Source organism: Tursiops truncatus, chromosome 20, assembly GCF_011762595.2.
Source record: "Tursiops truncatus isolate mTurTru1 chromosome 20, mTurTru1.mat.Y, whole genome shotgun sequence".
In the NCBI taxonomy this organism is placed as follows: domain Eukaryota; kingdom Metazoa; phylum Chordata; class Mammalia; order Artiodactyla; family Delphinidae; genus Tursiops; species Tursiops truncatus.
This window is the reverse complement of record NC_047053.1, coordinates 10,216,448-10,231,417: the sequence shown is the minus strand read 5'-3', so window position 1 is coordinate 10,231,417 and position 14,970 is coordinate 10,216,448. Positions and strand designations below refer to the sequence as shown.

Sequence of the window (14,970 nt, the reverse complement as noted above, 5' to 3'; positions counted from 1 at the left end):
CCCAAGTCTCTCTGGGTTCTAGAGGGCGAAGGAGAGTCTTCTTAACCTCTCTCCTTGTCTACTTTAACTCTCCCCTGCACTTTCTCCACCCTGCATTGCCAGTTACCTCTCTTCTGTCTCAAAGAAATTTTTTGAAGTCATCTCTCCATGGCCAAGCTTTCACTCGCTCTCTTTGCCATGGTTAATTATACTTTTTTTTCCCTCTTGCTATCATTTTAGTAGGTCTCTGGGGGAAGATAGTATCTAGTCATTTTAACCACAAGTCACTCTTGATTTTTGCATCATTTTATTTTTAATCCATCTCTTAAATACAACTTAACGTTCAACTTGTTAATTTAATTAGTAAGCTTGTCTCCTTTATTTTATTTAAATAATAGATATTTCTGGGTCTTATTTTATCCTCATTTTTGTTGCTTTAAATGCTTTCTCTATACTCATTATTTCCCACACGAATTGTCTTACGTGTCTTGAGTATACGTTTTCTTTCTTGTGAGTTGCAAAGTACACAAAATACGTTCTAACCCTCTAGTAGTTGTCTTCATAATTTTTTGAATGACATGTAATCCCTGCTTCTTGGATGTCTTGAGGTCTTGCTCTAAAACGTTGGTCACCAAATTTTTTTATATAAAGGGTAAAGAGTAAATATTTTAGGCCTTGCAGGCCATATGGTTTCTGTCACAGTTATTCACTTCTGTGGTAGCATGAAAGCAACCACAGACAATAAGTAATTGAATGAGCATGTCTGTGCTCTAACAGAACTTTATTTACAAAACCAGGTGACAAGTAGAATCTGGCCCATGGGCCTTCATGTGCCTACTTCTGCTCTAAAAGATGAGAAAATTATCACACACTTGGTCTTTCCCTTTATCTTTCAGTAGTCGAGACTATAGCCTTATTTTCAGTTATTTTGATGGTTCACTTCATAACATCAAAAAATAGAATGAACTGTGAAAGACAATGTCAAGAGAATGAGAAGACAAGCCACAGACTGGGAGAAAATATTTGCAAAAGACACATCTGATAAAAGACTGCTATCCAAAATATATAAAGAACTCTTAAAATTCAACAAGATAACAAGCAGCCCAATTAACATATGGGCCAAAGACCTTAGTACACACCTCCCCAGAGACGATACACAGGTGGCAAATAAACATATAAAAAGATGCTCCACAGACTATGTCATCAGGAAAGTGTAAATTAAACAATGAGATATCACTACACATCTTTTCGAATGGCCAAAATCTGGAACGCTAACACCACCAAATTCTGGCCTCCAGAATTGTGAGAGAATACATTTCTGTTGCTTAAAGCCATCAAGTTTGTGGATATTTGTTAGAGCAGAATCTAGTACATAGGCCATTGGTGATCGTGCTAAGTGAAGGTATTAAGGTAAGTATTGTTCCCATTTTACAGATGAGAAAATCAAGTCTCTGTAAATCCCCCAGGATCACACAGCAGGCCAATGACAGGGCCAGGGCTCAACCCAGTCCTGCCAGGTTCTGAAGCCCAAACTCTTACCCATTATCTGACACCGTCTCCATCAGTAGACACCCAGGGTTCCGCCTCAGGGAGCTGGTCATCCTCCACTGCCCAGCACTGTCCAGCCAACTCAGAACATTCTCTCCAGAGCTCAGTCCAGATGCTGGATCTCCTACAGTGGGCACCTGGTAACCCTCCTGCAAAGCACTGGGGCCATCCCTAGGAAACCATAAATATTCAAACCTTCAGACCCAATGATGCATCTCATTGACATTTTTCTCGAAGAAGCCACAGCTGAAAATGTCCATCACAGCATTCATTATAATTGCATAAAAATAAGCTAAATGTCCAACAGTATGAGTTTGGTTAAATAAATTATAATACATCAATAGATGGAAGAATCCACATCCTTTCAAAATGATGCTTATAAAGACTAGGAGGAAATATGAAAAACAATTCTGGTGTGATATGAAGTGGAGAAAGGGATGAAACGCGTTCAAATTTAGAAATTTGACGGAGAAAAAGACAGAAAGGAATATACCAAAATATGAATAATAATTAGGTTAAAAATGAGGAACTTTGGTGACTTTTTTCTTATCCCCTAATAAACAAATTTTCTATAGTGATATTAAATTCCTGCTATGATCAATTTTTATATACATAAGAAGGGACATTTTCAGCTGTGTAACATATTTATAAGAACCAAACCAGCATGATAAAGACGCTCATGACTACAATCATAAATGAGTCGGGATCTGGGAGTACTTAGTCTGGAGACGGACAGACAAAGGGGGTCTCGATCACCATCCTTCAGCACATGAGAGCTGTCTTTTGTGAGAAGAACGAGCCTTGCTCCGTGTGAAGACAGAGAGCTGGATGAAGAGTACTGGGAAACCATCTCTTTATTGTGCACAAGACTCTGCAAGAGTGAAATTTCCCAACAATACACAAGGCTGCCTGTAATGTGGGGAGTGCCCCGTCACTGCAGATACTCAAGGCTAAGTTGGAGCTGCGGTTGTCTGATATGAAGAAGGAGGTTGAAAGAAGGTGGGGAAAAAAAAATCAGGATGTGGCAGAAATACAATAAGCAGGTGACTGATGGGGGTCAGAAACTTCAGTGGCCCCAGAGGCCTTTCCTGGAGTTCCTACAGCCTGGGCCAGCCCTCACCCCTAGTGGGTTTCACCAAAGGAAAGTGCAGATGGGAAAAATCCCACAAGCTGTTGTAAACGCCTTAGAACACAAGAGCCAGGGAACCCTTGAGGCCACTTAGGCTCCTATCCTCTTGTTACTGAAGAGGAAATGGAGATTCAGAGAGGGCAGGTGTGTGCTGGGGACACACAGCAGGTCTGTTTAGAGCTGTTTAGATCCCAGGCACTGGGCAGCACCATCCTAGGCCATCCCACCCACCACCACACCACCTCCCGGACCCCACTCCTACCCCGCACCCCCTGCATTTCTGTTTCCCTCCAGACAGGAGGACAAACCCAGCAAGGGCTGTGACCCCACCTGGAGAGACAAAAACAAAAACATCAAGAGTCAGAATGAAAAGGTGACTGCTCTTCAGGAAAGTGTAGATTAAACAATGGGTGTAAAGGGTGGTCTAACTCTCTCCCCTTGCTCTTTGAATCAGACACACACACACACACACACACACGCGCGCGCGCGCACACACACACACACACACACACACACACACACACGGCTGCTCTTCTGTGAAGAAATTAATGACTCCTGGGCTGCTCACCCTTCTTTTCCTTTGGTACCAAAAAGCACTCCTGATCAGTCTGGTTTCATATAAAACCAATGCTTGATGGAAGGCAATATGTGTCTGGAAATAATGAAATGTCTATCGGAGCCTGGGCACCATACCGGCCTGAGGTGACAGTGGAATGCACCCCACTTCGTATTTCATTCCAAGGAAATGCCCTCCTGTCATGAAAATAGTCGTGTCCGTGCCACCGGGCCTGAGACGAGGGAGCCAGAGCATTTCCCGAAGAAACCCAGGGAAGAGCCGATCCATAAAGTCCATCAGACTCACTGCATCCTTGAAGCACGTTCTGTGTTCATTTATCCTGGACCTGGGAGTGATTATGTCAGGGTGTTTTTCCCAAAGATTCTGGCAAAATAAAACAACTTTCCATCCCAAGTCTCTGTCATGAAAGGCTTTGGTTTCCTCCAACCTGTGCTTGCTGTTTATTTCAGCCTCCTGGGCAGTGCAGGGGCCTTTCAGGATGAGTTTATCATTGGCAACAGGTGTCCTAATGGTGCAGAGACCCATCATTAGTGAACCCCCCATACCCCACTTCTGGCCCTGGGGAGCATGGGGACAATTATCAGAGGGCCACCCTGGCCCTTCTGAGATCCCGGACCAACAGCTGATTTCCTGTCTCAAAGTCCCTAAAGCAAATGCATTAGCAGCTTCGGGGATGATGGGACATTCCTAGCAAATGAAAAGGTGAAAACGTCTGCTGCAAAGTCCTCTCTGCTCTTTAGAAAAATCTTCTAAGATAATTGTAGATTCACGTGCTGCTGTAAGAAAGAACACAGAGAGAGCCCAGTCCGCTTTGCTCAGTCTGCAAAACGGTACTGTACCATCACCACCCGGATGCAGACGCCGATACCATCCACTGATCTAGTTCAGTTTCCCTCAGTTTTCCTTGTACTCATTTTGGGTGTACGTATTAGGTTCTGTACAGTCTTATCTCCTGCTAGTGATAATTTCAGTAGTGGTTGCTGTATCACCTTGTATGCAACTCCACACTCAAGATACTGACTCTTCTCTCGCCTTTTTAAAACCAGACTCACCACATTCCACTCACCACCACCCCTAATCCCCGGCAACCACTAATTTGTTCTGCATTTCTATAGCTTTGCTGTCTCGAAAATGTTATGTAAATGAAATCGTACAGTATGTAACCTTTGGGGATTGACTCTTTTCATTCAGCACAGTTCTCTGAATATTCATCCAGGTTGAATCAATAGTATATTCCTTTTCATGGCTGAGTAGCAATTAGTCCACGGTATGGAGGCACCTGTTTGTTTAACCATTTACCCGTCAAAGGACATCTGGGATGATTTCCAGTTTTCAACTCTTGCAAATAAAAGAGCCATGAAATTTTGTGTACAGGTTTTTGTGTGAACATCCATTTTCGTTTCTCTGGGCTAAACACCTAGGAGTGCAATTTGCTGGGTTGTACGGTAGCTCCGAGTTTAGCTGGTCAGGAAACTGCTGAAATGTTTCCGCAGTGGCTGGACCATTTCACGTTCCCACCGGCAATGCCTGAATGATCCAGTTTCTCAGCACCCTCACTGGGGTGTTGCCACTATTTTTTTATTTTAGCCATTCCGATAGGAGCGTAGTGATATCTCTGTGTGGTTTTAACTGGCATTTCCCTAACAGTTACTGGTGTTGAATGTCTTAGGTTTATTTGCCATCTGTGTATCTCCTTCAGTGAAATGTCTATTCATGTGTTTAGCCTATTTTCTAGTGGAGTGTTGTTTGGGGGGTGTGTGTGTGTTTTCTGTCATTCTCTGCTCTTTACACTCTGGACTCCACAAGGCAAATCTCACAGCAAGCACAAACCACCGAGCTGGCCTTGCCTCACGGGCAGCTGTGCTGAAGTCTTCCTACCCACCAAGGAGGGAAAAGCCACAAATCTGAGCGAGCACCCCCCTACCCCATTCTCCTCCTTCCTTCTCTCTCTCTCGCCTGCGCTTTACCGTGGGGGGAAAATTAGCCTCAGGAGAAGGAACTTTGATCGCAGCTCCGCCATGGCCTGTTGTGCAGTCCAGGGGCCCCTTCATCCCCTCTCTGACCCTTTACTTTCCCATCTGTAAGATCAGAGTGTCGGGCCTGGTGACCCTCTGACTTCCTGGTCTGCCTCCTTTCTCATCTCTGTCTCTGGGTTTGGTCCACCACTGACAATTCTGCAAAGAGGGGCGTCTCTGTTCTGAGCATGTGCTGTTTGGAGCTTCCCAGCACGATCCTCTCGTCTCTCGGTTGACAACCCGGGGTTTTCAGGCAGGCGTCTACTCTCCCTCACACATCCTGGGTGCTTCCGAGGAAGCTGCTTCCATCCGCCAGCTCTCATTCCCTCCCCGCACTGGGGCCATGTGCCAGCCCTAAACTAATCTGTGTGCTCCATTCCCCTGGAGATTTGTCACCTAAGTGGAGCCAACAGCTGAAGCCTGAGGATTTTGTTTGCTGGTTGGGGGAAGAAAAGTACCCTCCTCCCCAGGGAATATGAGGCAGGGAGCAAACAGTCTTCCAAACTGGCAGGCATCTTGGAGTCCCGAGAGGAGACGCCTATGAAAAAGGAACCGTCACGGAGGAGGAGGGGACAGGAAAGAGAACCTGGGTCTTGGTCATATTATTGTCAAGACCCCCCTGAAGACACACCCTATCATGAACCAAGGCATTATCTTTAACCAGCTGGATTTCCTGTTACCTGCATTCAAAACACCCAAGGGGAGGGCTTCCCTGGTGGCGCAGTGGTTGAGAGTCCACCTGCCGATGCAGGGGACACGAGTTCGTGCCCCGGTCCGGGAGGATCCCACGTGCCGCGGAGCAGCTGGGCCTGTGAGCCATGGCCGCTGGGCCTGTGCGTCCGGAGCCTGTGCTCCACAGCGGGAGAGGCCACAACAGTAAGAGGCCCACGTACCGCAAAAAAAAAAAATCCAGGTGACCACAGATGGCCTCCAGAAACCCCGACAATTTGGAGTAATTCAGGGACAGCTTCCCGTTTTCTGGCACAGGGAACCTCCCTTTGAAAGCACTGTTGCGTGTACTCACAAGTGTGGGCAGTGCTGTCCTTTCTCCCTCGTGGTTTTATTTATTTTTTATTTTTGAAGCTTGATTGAGATATAACTGATTTACAAAAAAATGCACATTCAGTGCTTAACATCTAGTTGGGGCTTGATGGTGAGATTAGCCCAGTCCTGAAGGCTGCCTGCCCCACCCCGGCTCCTTCCCCTGTGATCATTCTGGAAAACAAGATATGTCTTCTTACAGCAGAGAGACGGGCAATATTGAAATTGCTCCCCTAATCTTTATGCGATTGCCTTCTCCCTGATAGAAATATTGCCTCTTGCTGAGTATTTATTGTCTGCTTCTCTCCAAAGTATTGACTTTATGTAACAGTTTGATATACATCAAATCCCTTACGGATTTAATAAACTTCTCTGGTCAGCCTTCTGTTGTGAACACAATGAGATTTATGGTCGTCTTGGTGTAAAACCGTTTTTCCTTGAAATTTTCTACTTCCAGATATCAAAAGATAAGAAGGGAAGCATTTATCATCTTGGAACTCGTACCCCATGTCGGCCTGCCAGGTATTAGTCAGAAATGACTAGTGGTTAAAGGACTACAATATGACAAATGCTTGACTGATGAACAGCTGGGGCTGGGAGAAAAGTGGGATTAAAAAAAAAATTCCTCCTCTTCCCCTCAAAAAGAACTTTTCTTCGCAATTAATCATGAGAGCCCCTGGGGCAGAGTGCAGACTCATTTGAGTTGGATGCATAACCTTGGGAGGACTCAGGTGAAAGGTTAACAAGTCGAGTCAATTCAGGACACATTTAGCAAGAGCCAATTTCGTGCCAGGGGAGGGCCGAGGACCTGCAGACAGAGGCCATGATGCTAGAGTGTCCAGATGCAGGGGGGCAGGAAGGACTGCCTGTGTGAGGACTAACTCTTCCTCTGCGAACTCCTGCACCTTCTACATCCATCTCCGAGGCTCTTACCCCAGGTATATAATCACCCCCTCACATCTCTCTCTCTCCCTTAGACTGAATCAAATCAAGATCAGACCTTTAGCCTCTAGAAAATGCAAGATCAAAGGGTTATTTGTCAAGTGAATAAGCAAGTGAATGAATGAATGAATGAATTTGGCCTAGATTGTTTGGAAGCGGTAAAGACGAACAAGAAGACCATCCAGGGCTTCCCTGGTGGCGCAGTGGTTGAGAGTCCGCCTGCCGATGCAGGGGACACGGGTTCGTGCCCCGGTCCAGGAAGATCCCACATGCCGCGGAGCGGCTGGGCCCGTGAGCCATGGCCACTGAGCCTGCGCGTCCGGAGCCTGTGCTCCGCAACGGGAGAGGGCACAACGGTGAGAGGCCCGTGTACCGCAAAAAAAAAAAAAGAAGACCATCCAGGAAATGACTGAACTATATGGGTATTTAGCATTCTCCTTGATCTCAAAAGAAACTTTCTGGAACGAAACACAGCCGTAACGAGGAGTTTGAGAGGATCAAGAGAGAGAGGAACCTCTTCAGTGTTCTAGATGCTTTTTTGAAGAACTTATGGGACAGGGGAGAAGAAATAGGAAAGAGATTTACTGAGTCTCAAAGCCTCCCGTTAAAATTCAATGCAGTGAGAAAAGTGAGTTTCCACATTTAATTGTCTTTCTCACGGTAACTGTGTGTCAGTCTTTTCTAAGAGCCTGTTAATTCTGTAATTTAGTGCAGCAAGAACAGAGGGACTGGCAGAGCCAGCATGGGGCTTTTTCTCTCCTCATTGACTACCTGTCATCCTGCACGAACGTTAGAGTGCCTTCCACCTTAACACTGGAAATATCCCCAAATTAAAAAGGTTTTATAGTCAGTTTGATAATTAAGAAAAAAACTATTTGTGCATCAGTTGGCAAAAATGGGGTCCACATCACTGGATGTTATGATTTTCATAGCAGCTAAAAATAACTGAGCTAGTCAGAATGGCCCTGCGGATGCCAAGTCCTGGACAGACAGATGACCCAAGTGGCTCTTCCGTGTGGGTGGAGCTGCTGTCAAATAAAATACTGATTTATTCACGTGACCCCCAAACCCGCTGAGCAATGCACCTGTGTACATTTGACACACGGTGGGGTTTGCCTTGTCCCAGCCCTCCCCTCCATCAAAGGCATCCTGCAGTCTCCGACTCCGTTCGTGTTTAATTAGGACCCCCAGCAGGTCCGACTTCCTTACAGAAGGGGTGCTCCACAGATTGGGGGCCCCTAGCTGGCAGGGCTTTTGCCACATAATGGGGATCTAGCAGCTAGTGAGTCACCGTGAACTTGCATTGCCGTTTCTGCTCTCAGGGCCTGCCCTTCCGCTCTTACCACTGTCTCCCCACGATAACTGTGAAGCAGCAGGGATCGGATGTGGGGGAAAATAGCACATGTTAGCAGAGAGCCAGAGGTAGCCCTGCCTCCACCACTGACTCACTGGGGTCTTGGGTCTGTCTCTAGCCGAAACTCTGAGTCTTCACTTCATTCCTTTATTTATTCATTCATTCATAAAGCACATATTGACCATGACTGCTGTCTGTAAGTCCCTCTGCTGGGTCCTAAGAACACACTGATGGATCAGGCTAGCGTCTGCTCTCCAAGGGTGTTGCCCAGATGGGAAGGGTGGTCTGTCAGGCAGCAAGGAAAGCATGTGCATTGAGCCCAGTCAATAAAGAGCATTTCACATCCAGGGAACTGCTGGGGGTTGCTTGGACCTAAGTGCTCATGAAACAGAGCAGGACCCCATGGTCCTTGCCCCCCATGTCCTCAGCCCATCTTTTGTCTGCAGAAAAACTTTAGCCAAAGAATAAGTTTAATCAGAGAAGTGAGAAAATACAGAAACAGAGGAAAGGTCAAAGGAGACCAAATAATAATAATTTAGTCATTAAGCATAGTCAAGGACCTTTAGTTCCTCCTCGAGGGCTGTAGATAATATTCTGAGCCGTATCCTGTGAGCTGTCTTGTAGATCCTGAAACCCCCAGCAGGTGGAAGAAGTTAACTACACGGTGACCAGACTGTTGCCATGACATAAGCTGCCGCAATTCTGAGAATTGGTCTCAAGAAAATGGGAACAAACCGACCCTGGCACTGAACAATCAAGATGATGCTGGTCAGACCACCGATGACCAATTTCAAGGTGACTGTCAGAGCTGACTGTATTGTTTCTGCATGTAGCCCCCTCCCTCCGTCTATAAAAGCTCTTGCCCCCTGATTGTTGGGGGGTGGGGGGGAGTTGGCCTTTGGACAGACGTCTGCCCTCCCACCCCGGTTGCCAGCATCCGAAATAAAGCAAACTTTCCTTTCCACCAACCTGGCCTCTTTATTGGTTTTTGAGCGGCGAGCAGCGGACCTGGGTTCGGTAACAGTCGGAGCATGGAGGAAAGATGAACTGGGAAGCTACAGAAGGCTGCAGACCCAGACCCTTTTTGTATCTCATTCTAAGGAACTGGGGTTTTTTTCTGAAAATAATGAGGTATGAGGTGACCTCTGTCTGTCTCTTGTATAGTTTTGTGATTCCTTTTTGTCATTGCTATTATTTTTGTGGTGACCTTATACTGAGTGCACGTACAGTGTAAGCACTTCAAACACCGAATTAGTTCCCATTAAAAACTTTCCTTTAAAAATGTTGACTTTCTGATTATGATAGCAATATATTTATTAAGAAAAATTTAAGAAGACTGAAAATGTACAAAAAGTCAAAAAAAAAAAAAAGATTCACAATCCAAGAGCATTTTCAAGTATACTCAATCAAAATTAGAAACCTCTCCCTCCGTCCCATATACCATCCGCCCCTCTACCCTTGACAACACCGCAGTGACCATCTATCCAGCTCAGATTTCAGTGGGATTGCTGAGCCAGAACCCAGGTATGCACTTTTTTTTTTTTTTTTTGCGGTACGCAGGCCTCTTGTTGTGGCCTCTCCCGTTGCGGAGCACAGGCTCCGGACGCGCAGGCTCAGCGGCCATGGCTCACGGCCCCAGCCGCTCCGCGGCATGTGGGATCTTCCCGGACCGGGGCACGAACCCGTGTCCCCTGCATCGTCAGGCGGACTCTCAACCACTGCGCCACCAGGGAAACCCCTTTTTTAATTTTTAAAGATACTGCCAAGTTACCTGAGAAATACTCCATCAGTTTACCAAGCCTGTCTGTTTCCCTACATCCTTGCCAAGCCTAGGCATTACCTACATTTTAAAAAATGTTCCCAGTGCTATAAATCAGAAATGTTTTACTTGAGTGTTTTTAATTATTAGTGAGGTAAATGGCGTTTTGCGTTTGTTAGCCATTGCCGTTTTTCTTCTTCAGTCTGTGGATTGATGGCCTGTTCATTTCTTTTGCTCCATTGTATGTTTGTTTTTTACTTATTGATTTGTAGGATTCCCTCCTATATTAGGCATATTAACTTTAGAAAATTAATTAATTTATTAAACAAGTTTTAGTAACTTGATACAATAAATAGACGTTATGATTTTTGCAGAAGAACTTATCGTTTGCGTGTATTTACTTATGTGAAAAAACATTTACACTGCACCAAGTTCAAAGTCATAGGAAAAAAAACCTATACAGCATAATCCCAGATATGGAAGCAATGTGCTTAAGAAAAAAATGCACGAGGGAAAAAATAGTCTGAAACAGTATATACTAAAATGTAAATAGTGGTCCTAAGGGGCAGAATTACAGGTGACTTCTGTTTTTTATGGCTTAGTAATTTTTAACCCGTTAGATGAATTTAAAACATATATAAACACACATACATGTGTGTTTGCATCTATTACATGTTTCGCAAATATTCTCGCTCATTCTGGTGTTTGTCTTTAGATTCTATTTGCATCGTTTGCTATGTCAAAGGTTTAAATGTTTATGTAGTTAACTGTATAAATCTCTTCCTTCACAGCTTTGAGGCTCTGTGTATTGCTTAGAAAGGCGTTTCTACCCCAAGATTATAAAATCATTCTCCTAAATTTTCTTTTAGTTCTATTATGATTTGGGTCTTTTTTTGTAATTTACATTTGTTTTAATCAATTAAGGGGTTCACTTTTATGTAAGTTGTGAGATAAGAATTTAAAATGTGTTTTGTTCCAAATAGGTAACAAATTGCCCAACACCAATTTACTGAATAGATCACCCTTTTTGCTCTTGATTTAGAATACCTCCTTTATTGCCTAATACATTCCCTTACAAACTTGAGTCTGTTCCTAAATTCTCTGTCCTGTTCCATTGACTTGTTGGTCATTTATGTGCAAATGTGTTTTAATTATTTTTGTAACTTCATAGCACAATTCTAAGAAGCCAATGTTATGGTACTTCCCTTCAGGAAAAAAAATGGTGAGAAATAATGGAGGGGGAAACAAGAGAAAGATAAACAGAAAATACCCAAGAGTGGTTACCTGCGGGTGGAGGAGACAAAGAGATGGGTTGAGAAGGAACACACAGTGGCTTCAACAGCACTGGTCAGGTTCTAATACTTAAGCAGGGAGCCGTTTCACTGGTGTATGTCTTATTACATTTATTATTATGCTTCATAGTCAATATTATATACGTTTTTTTGGTATATGTCGATTATTTCATTTTAACAGAGAATAATAATAAGGGAGGGTTTCTGGTTCAAGATGTTGGACTAAGACAGTGCTAAAACTCCTCGTTTCTGCTCCAAACTCCTAGTGCCAAGGAAAAACACACAAGCGTGCTCAAAAATAAGAAAGAGAGACCCCTGTAGATCTTAAAGCAAGACTCCTAAAAGAAACATTGGCGCGTGCCTAGCAGCAATAAATGGGACTAAAACTACACAGCCTTCCCCAGGCTGCAGCCCAGATGGATGCCTCCCCGAAGAGGCCAAGAATCCGAAACTCACTTCCCGTCCACCCACGATTACACTGAGACTTCCTGCACCCGGTTACCGAGAGGACAGGACCCAGGGACCGGGTGGAGGCTGTTGAGAAATCCAGCAGGTGAATTCAAAAACAGGAGGCACAAAGTAGCCAAGGAAAATCACCACCACGAACTCCACAAAGGAAATCACTTACCTCTGAAGGAAAAGGGATCAAACAGAACCCTCCGGGAAGGACTACGTACATAACAAGCACCATAATAGACTTACAGGGGTCAAGAAAGGAGCCACAACCGTGACACGAGAAATAAGATGATGAAATAAAAAGGAAGTGACTATGAAAAGGAACCAATTAGAGATCTTAGAAATGAAAGAGAGTTCATGAAATTTTAACTCAATGGAGAAATTGACCAGAATGGTGGACAGAGTGGAAGAGCGGGAATTGAGAACACAGAGATCAAACAGAACAGAGCCAAACAGAGATAAGAGATTCAAAAATATGAAAGAAGAAGTTGAAAGACAGGAAACGCGACTCCAAAACTCCAAAATAGGTCTGATGGGAGCTACCAGAGAAGCCGGTGCTTGAAGAGCTAACAGCTGAGAATTTCACCGAACTTAAATAAGCCATGAGTCCCTGGATCTAAAAATGCTACCAAGTGTTACGAAGGATAAATTAAAACTCCATACCTACACCCATGATGGTAAAACTCAGAACACATAGGATAAAGAGAAAATTCTTAAGGGTACTGAGGAGAGAGATTGCTAAAAAGGAGTGAGGGCCATCCTTCAGAGATCTCAAAGCTGGGTAGTTGAGTGCCTGAGGCCAATCTCAGCTCCATTCCCTCTACCTGGGTGGCCTTGAGCACATCATTCTGCCTCAGTTTCCTCCTCTGTAAAAGAGGGATGCTACTAGTACCTCCCTCATAAGGTTGCTAGGAGGACTAAATGACTGAATCCACGTGAAGCCCTTAGAACAATTCTTGACACATGGTAAGAGATTGAGAAGTGTTAGCATTCATTAACTGTATTTATTATTCTCCTCATTGTCAGATTTCTCCTAAGCAACACAGGAAGTCAGAAGACAATAGGACTTAGGGCCACCCATGTCTGCTGATGAGGGAGGTCTTCTCGATGGACTGGAAAGAGGAGAGAACGAGATCCGTATTGTGGATCACCCACCACAGGACAGGGAATTTTCACACGTTGCCTCATTTAATCTTTGCAACACCTTGAGATGAGTCATGATACAGTCATCATTCAGAGGAGAAAACTGAGGCTCTGAGAAGCTCAGGGGTTTGCCCAAGGTCCCTGAGCTGGGAAATAGTGGAGCCAGTGGACTCAGACATCTGACCCCAAAGCCCGTGCTCTTGGTAAGTCCCGTGAGAAGACTGGGGGGTGCCGGGCCCCTGGCCTTGAGTCTGATCCTAGAGCTTCTGCCTCTAGAAGCACCTCCTCTGGCCTCAGAAAATGTAGCACTACCTTCAAACAGGAAGAAAATAAACTATCCTGATTTCTTACAACAGCTTCAGTAACCAACATGACATTGTGAAGGACATGCCAATATTTGTAATCTCCCCTGACAAGTTGTTAAGTATTTATAGAAACATCCTCTCCTGGTCCTGCTTAAGGAAAGTACTGTATCTAATTTCCTCTGGAGACATGTGCTGGGGGAAATCAGAAAGATAATCTGTCATCATAAATAGCAATAAATAGTCACCCTGAAAGAGTTGCTTGTTTAGCAGAGTTGCTTGAATATTAACAGATTTTCTTTTCATCGTACCTTTGCGATGATAAGCCCTGGGGGGTCATGAATTAGGAAGGTGCTGGGTTGCAGACTTTCAGGGATGGGGGAGGAAGCTCCAGGCTGGGGCAGTGCCCCCTGAGCTCAGGACACAGACACAGGATCAGCATGGGGAAACCACAGACAATGGGAAGAAGAGGTAATTTCCGGAGGACAAAGCTCTCTGAGGACTCCCGGAACCAAAGACACATTGAGATCTTCAGTGTTTCTCTTTTTTTTTTTTTTTTTTGCGGTACGCGGGCCTCTCACTGTTGTGGCCTCTCCCGTTGCGGAGCACAGGCTCCGGACGCGCAGGCCCAGCGGCCATGGCTCATGGGCCCAGCCGCTCCGCGGCACGTGGGATCCTCCTGGACCGGGGCACGAACCCGCGTTCCCTGCATAGGCAGGCGGACTCCCAACCACTGTGTCACCAGGGAAGCCCCAGTGTTTCTCTTTTAAATGAAATGCAATCTCACTGAAATCGGGAAGCACAAGATCTGGGCTTCAGTTTTTTCTACTGCTGGATGACGTTTGCCAAAGCTGTCCCCCTCTCTGGGACTCAGTCTTCCCCATGTGTCAAATGGAATAAAAGGGTGAAGCAGATTCTCTCTGAGGGTTATATTTGCTCCAATATTCTCTAAGAAGTGCCCTGGAAAGGTATGACGGCAAATGGGCATTGGTTCTGGCCCAGAGGTTCAGAGCCAGGCCAGTTGTTCTCAACAGGTTATTTGATCCAGATGCCCCTGCCCAGAACCCAGTGGCTGAAACACACCCTCTCCCTCCTTGGCAAGTACTTGTGCGTGGACAGCTCTCTAAAGACCTTTCAGATCCCCCACTGCTTATTTTGTGTGAATCAGTCCAGGACTGAAGAATAGAGTTCTTCAAGGGCCCTCCGAGAGGAGGACAGAATGGAAATCCATGTGCTGAAAAGAGCAGTTGAGCCTGGAGGCAAGAAGATGCTGATGAATGGGTTACACATTCTCTGTGGAGTCCAACTGGTGACCCAAGATTCATCTTCAAATGGGTGCCCCCTAAGGGAAACCAATCTCAGCTTTGTGGATGGAACAAATGGATACCATTGGAGATGTCCAGAAATTGAATGAGCTGTTTCAGGTGGTAATG

At 45.1% G+C, this 14,970-nt stretch overlaps 1 long non-coding RNA gene across 1 annotated transcript in view; it reads right to left on the bottom strand.

Annotated features, from left to right (window-relative positions):
* Positions 1-269: 269 nt before the first annotated feature.
* The window catches only part of LOC141277363 (uncharacterized), a 94,327-nt gene continuing 79,626 nt past the window's right edge, over positions 270-14,970 (bottom strand). Inside the window, exon 4 of the long non-coding RNA XR_012328639.1 lies at positions 270-1,698. This is a non-coding gene — a long non-coding RNA (uncharacterized lncRNA). The remainder of the gene's footprint in view (positions 1,699-14,970) is intronic.